This window comes from Gorilla gorilla, chromosome 4 (assembly GCF_029281585.2).
Source record: "Gorilla gorilla gorilla isolate KB3781 chromosome 4, NHGRI_mGorGor1-v2.1_pri, whole genome shotgun sequence".
Lineage (NCBI taxonomy): Eukaryota > Metazoa > Chordata > Mammalia > Primates > Hominidae > Gorilla > Gorilla gorilla.
In genome coordinates, this window is record NC_073228.2 from 145,387,116 (window position 1) to 145,402,127 (window position 15,012).

The window sequence follows — 15,012 nt, forward strand, 5'->3', positions numbered from 1 at the left end:
TACCAGGGAGAAAGCTGCTACTTAAGTAAAAAAAGTATTCGGGAAAAAAAAAGCTGATACTCTAGAATCACCATAGGGATGCAGCTATTACACAGTGGCCAAACACAGTTGTCCCAAAGCTTAAAAGCTCTCCTTTAATTCTTAGAACGGGTGAGGCCCACTTCTATGACCATGTTCTCCGTTGACGGCAGTGTGCAAACTTTTCTCAAGACTTTGGGTAACAGATAATCACGTCAGGAGAAAAGTAAGAGTCCAGCCCTTTCTCCCTCTGAAGGTGGCAGGGCATTGCTCCTTCACTTCGTCACCAATAGCCTCTGTGGGAAATCCTAAAGAAGAGGCTCTGCTCTGGCAAGAAGGGAAGTCTGGCTTTGTATCTTCTCAGTCCCAACCTGAGAGATCTTCTTTTTGTTTATTTATTTATTTATTTATTGAAATGGAGTCTCACTCTGTCACCCAGGTTTGAGTGCAGTGGTGCAATCTTGGCTCACCACAACCTCCGCCTCCTGGGTTCAAGCAATTCTCCTGCCTCAGCCTCCCGAGTAGCTGGGATTACAGGCATGCGCCACCAGGCGGCCCGGCTAATTTTTGTATTTTTAGTAGAGACGAGGTTTCGCCATATTGGCCAGGCTGGTCTCAAACTCCCAGCCTCACGTGATCCGCCCGCCTCGGCCTCCCAAAGTGCTGGGATTACAGGCGTGAGTCACCGCGCCTGGCAGAGATCTTTTTAAAAGAAATTAAGTCTATAAATAAATTGCAAAATAAAAAATAAAAAAGAGACAGCATAAGAGAGAACCTATAGAGACATCAAAACCAACTGCAATGTGTAGACTTTATTTGGCTCTGATTCAAATGAACTATTAAAAAAAACAACTATCATAAGATAATTTGGGAAATTTAATACTAACTGGCTATCTGATATTAAAGAATTTTTTAGATGTGATAATGGTAGTAATTATCTTCTTTTAAAAGTCCTAATTTTTTTGACACACATTCTGAACTGCTTAAGGATTAAATAATATGAACAAGGATACATGTAAAAATAATGGGTGGCAAAGACAAAGTTGATACAGGTATATGAAACGAGACTAGCTGTTGATTAAGTTTTTTAAATGGGTGATGGACATAGGGGTGTTCATACTAGTCTCTTTACGTATATGTGTGTATGTGTGCGTGCATTTTTTTCACGGTTTCAAAAATAACATTTTTTTAAAAAATTCAGGACCATTTCCCTAGAGTCCTTGGGGCATTTGATTCTTCCCAGACAGCTAAGTGAAAGGGGTTCCTTTTTTTCTTTTTTTTGGGGGGGGTATCTTTTCTTATCTGATCCTATAATTAAGAAAATTGCCCTAAACATCTCTGTAGCAAAAACACCTAAACCCAGGATTAGAGTCTAGATGAGGCAGAGGGGATGCCCTGGCCTGCTGCCTCAAAAGCTAGCACTCTGTCACTGTTAGTAGGTGTCCGGCAGCCAAACCATTTTGCTCTGTGCTCTGCGGGCAAGGACTTGCGGCATCGATTGCTCAGGATGCAGGCAGCCTGCAGCAAGGTGTGTCCCTGATGAGCAACTGCTGAGTAAAAGAGTACGTAGCTGCGCCTCAGCCAGTCTCCCTCCCTCTGCAAACCAGACTCCTCCTTTGCCTAACTCCTTTTTTTATTCCTGCGTCACAAATACAAAATGGAGTTAGCTGGGAGGAAAAACAATCTGTCTAAAATGGCTGAATGCAGTGGGGAGTGCCAGACAGTAAAGCGAAGGGAAAGGGCACCCCCTGGCGGCCAAGATAGGGAGTCTGTTTTATGTTCTTCACTACTTTTGCATTTCAAACGAATCAGTCCTACAGAGTCCAAGTTAATTTTGTCACAAATCTTGATGTTGAGCTCTAAAATTCAAATAATAGAAACTGAGGCACAAGAAGGGAAAATAATTTTCAGTCTCTAAAGACAAAGGGCACAAGTCAACAGCCCTGAGTTGCAGTTACTGCTTGGTTATGATTAGTAATAGTTTCTAGGAGACAACAGAACGGAAGGGAGGTCCTTTTATAGTACATGATTCCCCAGCTTCAATAATGGACTAATGACCCCCGGAATCCCACCGCTATAGCCTGCACTTCCCCAGGAATTCCTGTTTCAGGCGTCTCTCAATGAAGACCACAAACAGGAAATGGAGGAGTGGGGAGTTGCCTGACATCCTGGAAACTACGTTCTTAAGAACTGCAGGTGGGAGTAAGTAAGTGGGATAGAAAAATGGACTTTTCAAAAACTGTTGAGAACACGGACTGAGTCAGTTATATCCGCAGGGCTGGAAGACAGGCAGCTCCACCTAACCTCACTCACTTACTCAGGACCAAAACCCTACTTGCTCTGCCCAAGATAAAGCCTGCAGCATTTGTACCTATTCTACAGGGAACACCCTCCATTATCTTTATCTTACGCTACACCTCCCTTGAGTAAGCCAAGTACCTATGACTAAAAGAGAACATGTAAGAAAGGTGGAAAAAACAGAAATTATCTGGAAAAACTTGTGGGTACAAGTCATTAATGGTTGCCACTACTTAAATGAGGCTGCACAAATACGCCAGTTTATCCAACGTCCCTAAAGTGAGATAATGGCAACACATACAACACAGGTGCACAAAAATCACAAGTTGTTAAAAAAAAAAAAAAAGACTCTGGCATCACTATAGTTTTCTCTGAAGAAATAGGGTCTTTGAGGAAGAATCCTAGATCTCTCAGGCATATATGAAAGATCAGAACACTTAATAATCTCTCCAAGAAATAACTTTCTGTGAGGGTAACATAGCTATGGAATTGCCAAGTTCACCTAGCATACAATAAGCCATCTCTATTAAGCACTACATCAACTCTCTAATTCTGGGAAGAGGAGAGAGTAAGAGGGTCTTAATGTTAATATAAGTGTTAATATAAGAAGCTGCCCAAATGGAGAACTTCTGATTTATATTCTTCATGGTTGTAATATACATAAGGGATAAATTCAGCACTTTAAAACAATCACTAAGGTATACATTATAGAAGGAAAAAATATCATGCCAACCGAATAGCAGTTATCCCTGCCCAAAGGTAACCATATCACTGATAGCTTGGCCAAAATATACAACTATCTGCAAAATCCCACAGAACTAGACCATTACAGATGTGCAAGCTGTAAGGAGGGACAGGGCAAACTGGCATTAATGAACAAACCTAAAGGACAAGAACAAAGCCACACAGAATCCCAAAGGAAGAACCAGATGCTGAGAGTTATAAAGAAGGGGACAGATATAAGTCTGGAAGGGTAGCAGAAAAGCAGTATTACAAATCTGGGCACTTCACCAAGCATTTGGTCTTTCAGATAATATAGTCATTGAGTTTCCCACAGATACTTTCCCAGCACACCCAGGATGGTGACTCAGTTAGGGAGTGCTAAAAAGAGGTCTGCTTCTAGGATGTGGGTGGGGAAGGACTGGAAGGACAGGCACTATCCCAAACAAGGACTCAGGTATGTCAGCAAAGAGGACAGGTTTATGCAAGGAAACAATAGGCTTGAGGGCAGAAGAAAAGGCATTAAAATAAGGTACTAGGAATAAAACTCTTTTCCTGGATTAAAAAATGTTTTATTATGGGAAAAATTAAACATTCAAAAACACAATTATTAATCCCCATGCATACATCACTCAGTTTCAACAGTTATCCACTCGTGACCAATTCTGTTTCATCTACACCCCACTTCTAAATCCCATAATGATCCGCAATTATTTCTGTACACATCTCTAAAAGATGATGACTTTTTAAAAAATGCCATGAAACCATTATCACACTAATTTCCAGCTGTCTCAACTGTCAAGTGTTTTGTATAGTTCATTTGGATCAAGATCTAAATAAGTTCCATATACTGTACTGGTTGATAAAATTTAAAATTCCCTCTTAATCTATATGTTCCTCTCCATCTCATTTATTCCCCTGAAATTTATTTGTTGAAGAAATCAGGACACTAATCACTGGTAAAAATCAAGAAGCACTAGCACAGTGACTTTACACTGTCAGTCACTGGAAGCAAGCACCTGAAGTTTCTCTCAACATGCCTGCATTCTTGCCACTCCCTTTCACTAAGTGCTGGATTCTGAGCCCAATATATCTAGGCTCAAATTCTGGCTTGGTGTTTACTTGCTATAAAATCTTAACAAGCAAAGGACATATTAATTCTCTTTTATATCTCTCAATTATAAAACAAAGATAATACCAATTAGGCATTATGGAAATAATGTTTTGATAATTGGAAATAATAGTTGATAATCCCCTGTCACAAATCTGACATTAAATAGGTATTCATAATTTAAGACTGAATGAGAAGGCAAAGTACCTTCATCTTTTTTTTAGGTGCTCCAGATCAGTTTTAATCTCTGCTGTATCTCACCCACGCTAACCTAAATAAATACTGAGTAAACTGCAGAATTCTAAACCATTCTCCATAACAAACGATTCTAGAAATACTGTTTTATTCAGGGTTGGGAAGGGAAGTAACAGGGTAAGAGCAGAACAAAGAGAACAGATGGAATAAACACCCAGCCCCCAGCCTGAGCCTGCAGAGACAGCTGCTGGTTTTCGTCATACTGCTGTTTTTTTCCCTTCTTTGTTCCTGTGGAAGCCAGGAAAGGGTGGGGAAAGATGAGGGGGGAAGGGGTGGAGATGGGAGGACCGCCATCTCTGTTACTGAAAGTCACCTGATCTTCTCCTCCAATCCCTAGTCTCTGACCTCACAATCTGGAACCTGAGCCAAAATAGCTCAACTGCGCACACCCCGTGGCCGAAAAGAAAAATGCAAGCAGAATAGGAAAAACGGGAAATTCTTGGGAAGGATTTTTGCAGTTTTTCTTGCTAAAAGAAATGCAAACACACACACAGGAGAGTGCCGTATCTTCCCATCTAATAGATCTAAAAGAAGAAATCACTGGCTCTAAGAAGAGTTGGGGTTATTGTAGGATCAGGAGGAAAGAATGGTTCCATCCCATCTTGCAGAAATGGGGTTACCAATGCCCTTCTGTTATATCACTGGGGTCCCTTGTCCAATGGTACTTAGAAGTGAAAAGAGTTTTGTTTTTTTTTTTTAATTGGAGTCTGTTTTTTCAAAAAGAAACTGTTAAAAGTGAAGTAAAGGATACTGTTACTTGCTTTACAGAACTGAATCCTAGTACTTGGCTTGGCAGACGAAATCTCAGGTCCAAGTACTTCTAGAAATCTAGAAGTGCTCTAGAATCTTCTCCAAGCATGTCAGACACTGAAATTTCCTTTTTAACCCTGTGTCTTTTTCATTATAAAAACAATATAACCACATTATAGAAAAATTAAAAGAAAAAGTATGTAGTACCCTAACAAAATCTCTGTTACAGTAGTCTGGTATATTCCCTTCTAATCTTTCACTAATGCATTTGTTTTTAATATGAAACAATTGTAATAAGGTGTACATAATTTGTTTCCTGCTTTTGCCACCAAACACTGAATCACAAGCATTCTTCCACACTGCTCCAAAGGCAATGGGCGAGAGTTCTAATACATGGAACAGTTACAGGACACTAAGTTCTAGAGCAATTCATCTCCAGAACAAAAACTGAAATGGAAGCAAGAAAAAAATAAGGTAGGCCACTCCTTTCCTTTAAAGACCTTTTATAGGGTAGCATCCCTTTGCTAGCAGTACAAAGATCTCCTCCTGTTCAAGTATCACACTCGAGTGAAGTCTGGAAGGTCCCCTGGCTGAACTTTGCAAGTCTGTCTTCCCCATATCATAATGGCTGTAAGCTCTAGCATAAGTTGCCATACATTTACAGAGCTGATGTGGGTAACTAACTCTTCAATTCATTGTTATGTATGAGCTTTTTTAGGACGATCAAAAGGACATGTATACATGCTAAGATGCAGTCAGATCAAATGGGTTACTGTAGCTACTGTTTCAAAAAAAGAACAATTATTTCATTACTCTACTTTTGTTTTATCCTTGTGTTCATTATAAAAGTAATGCCTGCTTATTAAAAACTTATACTTTTTTAAATGAGGAAAGTCTCTGCATACTGATACGAAGACTCTCCAGGATATAGAAGGCAAGGTATAGAAACAGTACAGATAGTATGTTCCTTGTTTTGGTAAGAGGAAGGACAAGAATCTGTATCAGTATTTGTTTATAACTGCACTTTTTAAGAAAGTCTAAAGGATAATCAAACTAATAAAAATGGTTACCTCTAGAAGGTAGGGGAGGGAGAAGGATGGCATGGATGAATACTAGGGTGGGAATGAGACTTTTTTATACTGTTTTGACTTCTGAACCACTTACCTATGCAAACAAAAAAAAAAAAACAAAAAGAAACAGATAACTGAGAAGCTGAAAGAAAAGCCCCAGAGGAAACATTCTGTGGAGACATCCTTAGCACTCCTTGCAAACTAGCCTGTCTACAACCTTATGTTTGGAGGGAGACTTGTTCAGCATCAGCAGCAAAGTCATTTCAGGTCCAACAATTCCCAAACAGTGTAAGGTCAAGGGATCCTCAAAACAGTGCCTTTTCCTTAAGGCAACAATTTTGGGTTCTAGTATGTAGTAAGAGAGCACTGGATCACTCTTTTGTTCACCCCAATCCTTAGTTCTGCTTTTACACTTGCTAGATATCCCATTTCTTTGCCTAAACACATCTCTGATGTCTACCAACTCCAGGTCTCCACAGCAAGAGAATAACCAAGCTTGAACAAAAGTTATGTCTGTATAACTGTAACATTCTTCATCTTGATCTCTATCTCCTCCAGTTTCTCACAACTCCTTCCGTGTTGTACAAGCCCCAGTCCAGCACAATACTCTGCCCTAATCACTCTGCCCTCCATCCATCCTCTCCAGCAGAGTCAATCTCTAAGTGGTTCTGAGCTAGTTCACTGACCACAGAGGACTTCTTCAAAATGTCCTTCTAAGATGGCTATTGAGAAGTCTGGAAGATGGCAAGAAAAGTGCCTCTGAAATAGTGACTCCAAAATTGACTGCCAAGTCAACAGAAAATGTTGAATTGTTTCCTAATCAATCTCATATGACCTCCATAAGAACAGGGATAATACTTATATAATACCTATTCAGATACAGATATCAAAATATTATTAAGAGAACAGGTGAAGAGTGGCTTAATTCACACCATTAACATGTAAACATGTTACATGTTACAAACATGCTCCTCATGTAATCCTTATACTAAAGTTTGAGATTTACTGGTATCAACAGACATTTAAGGCTAGGAACTGACTGTACCAAGATGTTAGAAGTTTAAGTAATACTGACCCCCCAACTAGATGGTCTAAGTCTCAGACAATGACATTTAAAAGGACATTTGGTTAGAAATAAAATCTGGAATCCACAGATAATGGCAGATGGTACCTTGGACTTAAAAGATACCATTTCAGTCTATATGTTTCTAGAAAAGAGTAATACAGGCACACACTAAAGCTGGGATGGCTAGAAAGAGGCTCTAAAAATGAGACTAGCTGGGGATAATTAGGAGTTAACATATGACACAAAGGGTTGACTTTGACCGTGAAAATCTTTCTGCACCAGCATATTCTATCCAAGTTAGACCAGGGGAATTCCCTGAAGAAATGGATTCAGTATATTATCTCAAGCTAGTTATCAATATATAATGTGGGTAGGTTCTATTATGTGCTTAAAGTAGTTTTTCAGCAGAAACTGAGACAGAGATGGGATTATGAGTGTGTATATAATGAGGCTACAATGAGCTACCAAGCTGATAAAATACAAACCTCTCTTTGAGCCCTCTCAAAGGAAGGCTATGCTTTCATGAAGGTATCAGACTAAAGAACAAAAACCTTTCCAGCCTCTGGACCCCAAAAAGAACACGAATATTGCTACTATTGAAAATACTAGCTGCAACAGGACAAGATCCTTTTGTAAAAGGGCCAGCTGTAGCTTTCTGCATAATTTAACTGCTGATCAGTCCTCCAAATAAATTTCCCGACAGGTAGAGGGCAGTATACTAATCAGCTTGTATTTGGAAAGGACAGAGGTTGCCTCTCTCTAACGTGATGACATCACTACCAAACGCAACAATGACACATCTAAAATAAAAGGGATCCATGTGCCATCTGGTGGCTGAAAGCAGTAAAGCACACTGCTAGAAATAAAATATCAAATTCCCACGGTTGAGAAGAAAATTAAAACTTAATTCCTTTACCTGATGATGCAGTCCCTTAAATCTCCAACAGTAAGTCTTCTGTGGAAACTACATCAGCAGCCTTCGCGCAATAGTTTTAAAGTTTTGCCCCAGTTTAGCTCTATACTCCTAAACACTGGTTGTAAGCAAGCAGCAGCTCCTGATGCCTGACCTTTGGTGCATAGAATAAGAGAATGAAACTCAGACCAAAACAAACAAAATAACAAAAGGACTTGGAAGGCTGTCAGAAACAAAAGAAGAGTTTGACATGACAGATAACACCAAAGACAGCTTATTGCAAGGAAAAAAACAAAGTAACAGAACCAGAAGTTTAAAACTGAAAGATACCTTTTAGGTTCATGTATCTCACTTTACAGATAGAGTCAAGGTATGAAAGATAACCTCTGGTGCAATCTTATTAGTGGTCAGACTAAAACAACATATCACTTTTCCCCTACTAGACATTACCATAAATATTTTTTTATTTTTCGTGGAAGTATAAATTGCTACAATCTTATACCTAGCAACTTGGGCCCACAAATTTTATTTTTAAGAATTTACTGTGCAGAAATACAAGTTTGCAAAGACAATTAAAAATGGATGTTTCCTTCAGCATTGCTTGTAATAAAAAAATGGAAAACTTATTTGTATTATATGACAGAATACAACTATCAGAAATAATGACACAAATCTATATGTAAGGACATCGAGATGCTAAAACATGTTAAGCAAAATACAAAACAGTATATACTGTATAAGATCACACCAATTATATTAAAAAAGAAGTGTGTATACCCTCATGTTTCTGTAATTTTATTTTTAATTCCCTTGCCCCTTTTCCAGTAAAGTTTTATTCAAAAATTTACCTTTCTCACTTGAACTAAAGAAGAAAAGGATTTTCCCATTCCTTTATTAGAATAACATATGTATATAAAAAGTATGATTTAACCACAGTCACTCTGGGGGAGGACACCTTTTTACCCTGTATTTCCAGTGTATTCTACCTATTTGTTAAAATGATGACAACAAATTAGTCCAGGAACTGGCTTTAGACAGGACCATGGTAACAGAGGAAGACAGAATTCTGCTAGGTAAAAGTAATGATGGAAGTCTTTGGAAGTTCCTTTTCTGATTGCTTCAATTTTGTCAGTGAAGTAGAAAGAAAACATCCCCAACTGAGAATGAGGATGAGGGAGGTTTGGGCTGTTGAGGAGGAAAAAAAGGTGTGAAATAACCTTTAGGAGAGCAGGAAATTCAATGAATTTGTAATGCTTCAGATATGACTGCCTGGCAGTATCAAGGGCCAAGCAACTTCACAAATTAAGCAGAGGAGAGTTGGCAGAAAGATCAGCCAGTGAGTTAGCAGGAAAAGTAAGTGTTTCCTGTCCTGAAAGCTAAGAGAAGAAAGTCTGTCAAAGAAGGGCCCAGTTGTGTGGTATTCTCCAGCCATGTTCAGTTGCACAGCTACAGGAGCAGGACAAAGACAGAAAAGGAATTAACTGGGATTGTGGTTTTGCCAATCGAGTATGAAATGAGAGAGATAATGGAAGAACAAACCCCAAGAGAATGATTATAATGATTAACCAAGAAATTTTAGCTCAGGGAAAGAGTGAAGTCATCAGAAGGTGAAGGACAGTGAAATGCTGGTAGGACAAATGGATTAGCAGGGCTGGAGGCCTGTTGGGGTCAGGATAGCAAAGGGAGTAAGGTAAAAAGATAGAACCTGGGTGGTATGACATGAGATCCTAGAAGGGGGGAATGGTTGAGGTAGGATAGAGGACAAAATCAGTATTAGAATTCAAGGAACTGAAAGGCCAGAATATTGGTAGGATCATGACCTTTTCGTATAAAAATTCCTAAGAATTAAGTCAGAGGTAGTATTGGAGTATAGAAGAGTGGATATGAGTCCAGAGCTAAATTGTTTGAGAAATGAGGAGTAACATGGGTGTCAGTAGATGACAACATGAAGAGAAAATGGGTGACATAACAATGTCATAAGATTTGAAATTGTTGGTTTTTAGAATTGTTTCCTTTTAGTAAAGAGGCAAAATGATCTGAGAGTGGCAATGAATAACGAAGATTACATCTACCCCATCTCCAAGCCCACTGGGGTGGGGTCTATGAGAACAAAGAAAAACAATCACATGGGCTGGGCCTAGTGGCTCATGCCTGTAATCCCAGCACTTTGGGAGGCCAAGATGGGTGGATCACCTGAGGTGAGGAGTTCGAGAGCAGCCTGGCCAACATGGTGAAACCCTGTCTCTACTAAAAATACAAAAATTAGCCAGGTGTGGTGGTGCACACCTGTAATCCCAGCTACTCGGGAGGCTGAGGCAGGAGAATTGCTTGTGACCAGGAGGCAGAGGCTACAGTGAACTGAGAGCTTGCCACTGCACTCCAGTCTGGGCAACAGAGCAAGACTCCATCTCAAAAACAAAACAAAACAAAACGAAACAAAACAAAACAAAACAAAACCACATAAGCAAGCAAAAGGGAAAGTGGTATTGAGAGAAAACCAGGTTTCCAGTAGAGCAAAGTGAAAAAGGTTTTGCCAGTAATGGACCATGAATTCCAGAGGGTACAGTGGACCAGTTTCAGGAGCTTAGGTGGGATGGGAGGAGACAGAATAGGAACCACACAGAACCTTATCGCAATTAAACTATGGGAGATGAAGGATGACCCAGGAGTCTGGGGCTGCCTGTGGTAAGTGACATAAACCAAGATAAATGGCATAATATTAGATCCAGTGGATTAAAAGAAAATGGTGATGGAAAGGTTGGGGTGTAGAGGGGTATATGAGGGGGCAGTTTAGGTTCCTTTTTTATATCACTAGTGACAATGAGATGACAACCTGGAGGAGGTATGGTACTTTTTCCATGTGAAGAAGTTCTGGAAACCCCAGATAATAGGGATAGATTTATGTTTTTAAATCACAAGGGACTATTATCTTGATATTATAGAACTTCCCAATTTCTTTGTGCTAGTAGTCTGACCCCTACTCAAAACCCAAGAGAAGCTAAGTAATTAAAAGGTAAGACTCCCAACAAGTGTTCACTTGACTAGTACCTCTAGTCCTAATCTTACCGATTTGAGTGGAATAAGAAACCGATGGAACAGACATCTTTCTGCTAAGAGACTCACTGAACAAGGTAGAGCAGGCTGAGCTCTCACAAAACCTTGCTGCTAAAGGTGAAAGCTGCAGAAGCTACAAAAATTCACTAATAAAGATGCAACTGGGTGAGTGCCACCTAGTGGACAGAAGAGATATCACAGGGAAAAAGAAAAAGACCCTCAGATTCTTTTTGGGAAAGGGGCTCCTGCTGAAGCCTGAAGCAAGAAAATTACGTCAGGGCAGCAGACAGGTAAACCTATCTGTTACGGCTAACAGTTCTGACTTCTGGGACAACAGTACTGGACCCACACAGTCAAATGCTAACTAGAATACTGTTATTTTTTAATAAAATTCTCAATTCTTAGTGAAGGTCTTTTTAGCCAGAGTTTTTTCTAAATTACTGCCATTAAATATTTGGAGAACTGTTCTGATGCTCACAGTTCACATAACACACCTCTTACTTTAACAAGTCTAATGTTCCATATTGTTTCTGGAAAGAAGGAATAAACCTAAAAATAAAAGTCACTGTACTATTTATTTAAGACATGAGTTATCACTCACCATGCTATGGTTCAAGAGGTGGTAGTGTAATGATCACATAATCAACAAAAGACAGCAAAGAGAAGAAATGGAAAATGAAAAACTAGTTTATCTTGTACATACAAATAATGAGCTGCCTAAGGCTACTATAGCAATGAAAATGCTCCCTTGGAGAAAATGAAACAAAAAAAAAAAAAAAAAGAAATTTAACTATTGGACCTGTTTCCAAGAAATTCAAAAAGAGTCAACAAAGAGTCCATGATAAAAGACTCCTTGCTGATCACTATAAGGAAAGTGAGAATGTGAAAAAGGACTACAAGTTTTATGGCACTGCCTATCAAAAGTAAATTCAAAATATTCTCTGGCAGGGAATAAGTTAACTGAGTAAGTAAATACCTCATTTATGGGAAACAAAGCCTTCAGAAACAAGCCACTAACCCTTATAAGAGAAATAATGTGTAAAAGAATCTGGAGTATAATATTCTAGGACCAGTTCCTGTCTCTCAGCTCTTCTCTTGTAAAAAGGCACACATATTCTGCTTCAGAATATGTGTAACAGGAGACTTTTCACTACAGGAGGCAGATGTGCAGAGTGAGGCAGATGCTTTCTTCAATGCCCATTCTTGGAGGGGCCAGTAGGTATACCGAAGGTTTTAGGTATCAATAAAACATAAGGGGGATACAGGCATGCTTAACAAATAGCAGAGTTGTGTTTAGCAAGCAAGAGAGGAAATAATGCAATATGATGAAAACCCAGTGTCCAAATAACTTCTTCATCAATACTGGCAACCACCTGGACTGAAATCATCTAAGCAGTGCTTCTACTAGATAAACGTGTCTTATTTCTTCAACTGGATTAGTTTTGCTAGAGTTGAATACAGTCAGAATATGCCTTCTCTTTTATAACCCTAAATATCTAGTATCTCACTTACTTTTTTTAATCTATTATTGTTCCCTTTTTTCTACTCAGTCACTGCCAATTCAAGGACATTTGCGTCTGAATGAATGAAGTGGTTCCTAAAGGCAGCATATCCCCTTTCTTGCAGCTTTTGTTTGGATCTAAGCTTTCAGAGGCTCTTAGGGCAAGTACATACACACTTCTAAGAAGCAGAAGGCTAGAGCAAGGACTTTGGAGTCACTGTTTGGAGTCTGAATTCTGACACTTTTTATACAGTTTGGAAAAAGTTATTTAATCTATGTCACTACTTCATCTGGAAGATGAAATATTTACAAGGTTGATAATGAGTAGTTACCTATCATTTAATTATATCATCAATATCAAGACTATGAATGAGAGACTTGGTAACTGACACTGGCTTCAGTATTCAAACTGAACTGGTTCAATATTCAATTCAGTATTCAAGAATTACTTTTAAAAAGTAGTAAGGATGGCCGGGCACAGTGGCTCATGCCTGTAATCCCAGCACTTTGGGAGGCCAAGGTGGGCAGATCACCTGAGGTCAGGAGTTCAAGACCAGCCTGCCCAACATGGTGAAACTCCATCTCTACAAAAATACAAAAATTAGCTGGACATGATGGTGGGTGCCTGTAATCCCAGCTACTCAGGAGACTGAGGCAGGAGAATCCCTTGAACCCGGGAGGCGAAGGCTGCAGTGAGCACGATCGCGCCACTGCACTCCAGCCTGGGCGACAGAGCAAGACTCTGTCTCAAAAATAAAAATAAAAATAAAAAAAATAAAAGTAGTTAAGGATGAAGATCTTTTTCTGAAATATAAATACTAGAGATGTTTAAAGCACTGAAGTAAAGTATACTTGCTGTCATACTGAGGAGATCTGGGTCTTCTAAGTGCTTGCAATTTTTGAGAGTTTGAAATTCCTTATCTGACAAAAACCTAAACTCTAAATAAGAAGCACAAAGATCTTTTACTAAAGTTTTCTTTTTATTGGCCTTTTGTGACTAAGGGGGCCACTTTGGTATTTTAAAAAATACTACCATATCCCAATTCATAATGAGAATATAATGCCAAGGAAGACCACTAAACTGTATAAAACCCAACTAGAATTAATAGGAATACAAATGCACCAAATAAAAAGATGGGGATGGTGGTGGGGGGAGAAAAGGGGCCCAGTCAGTATTCATTTGCAATGGCACTAAAAGTGCGGAGCCCAGACTCAAGAAAGAAAGAAACTTATGCCAGAGGCCAACATAGGGATTCTGTGAACTTACAAATTAGAAAATCATTTAATTTTGACTCTGTCAACTAGTCTTTATTGATAGACTAATACAGTATATGTGGTTACCATCCCAGTACTTTAATTAAGAGAGTGGAATTAATCCCTTAGGCTGGACTTTGGCATGGAAGGTGACAATTTTCTTAGAGGAAAAGGCCATTTTGACCTGAATGACAGGGCAACAAGACAGATCTGAGCATTATGGTCTTATACTCCTAGATACACACACACACATATGTAACTAGGGGCCACCAAGGCACCTCACAATCTGTTAGACTCCTTATTAGAACAAAGTGCAGCCTGTTTCCATCAGATCACTTAAGGAAAAAAAAAGGAATTGCCTTTAAAAATACTAATTGACTAGGGGAATGTGGGGAAAATAAATGCTCCAAAGTTGCACTTAATTTTCATCACTAGGGTCATAGTAAGCCTCTAAACAAACAAAAATGCTGGAAGAAGATGAAAATATGAAATTATTGGGCTATAATTGTCATTATACATGACACAATCTTTCAAATACTATCTCAGGGGAAGTAACTATAAGTACCCTATCACAAGGTAGCACAAAACCACAAGAATTAGGAAGTGAAGAAAGAAGAGGGCAAAGTAGATCAGCTCTTGTAAAATAAAAGGAACCATATGAAGGCTAAAAAAGAAAATCAAGAATTTATATAGAAAAAATGGACCAGAAGTCAAGACTCCTGATTCTGATCACATAACCTTGGGAAAGCCACCTAACTGTTCAGAGTCTATATATGCTACAGAATGGAGATGATACACATCCTGCCTGTCTCATAAGGCTTCTTTGCATATCAAATAGGGTCATATATGTTAAGGCACTATGAAAATTGTAAAACAGCACAAATGTAAGGTAATAGTATTATTGCTTACGTTGTCCCTCACCTTCTAAAGAGATTAAGTATGTGGTAGTTTAACGGGAAGCAAACTTTCCTCCCTATTAGTTAATGCCAAAGCTATTGGTCA

At 39.0% G+C, this 15,012-nt stretch overlaps 1 protein-coding gene across 3 annotated transcripts in view; it reads right to left on the reverse strand.

The window, feature by feature from the left end:
* The window catches only part of DIAPH1 (diaphanous related formin 1), a 104,304-nt gene that overhangs the window by 41,501 nt on the left and 47,791 nt on the right, over positions 1-15,012 (reverse strand). The window lies entirely within an intron of this gene.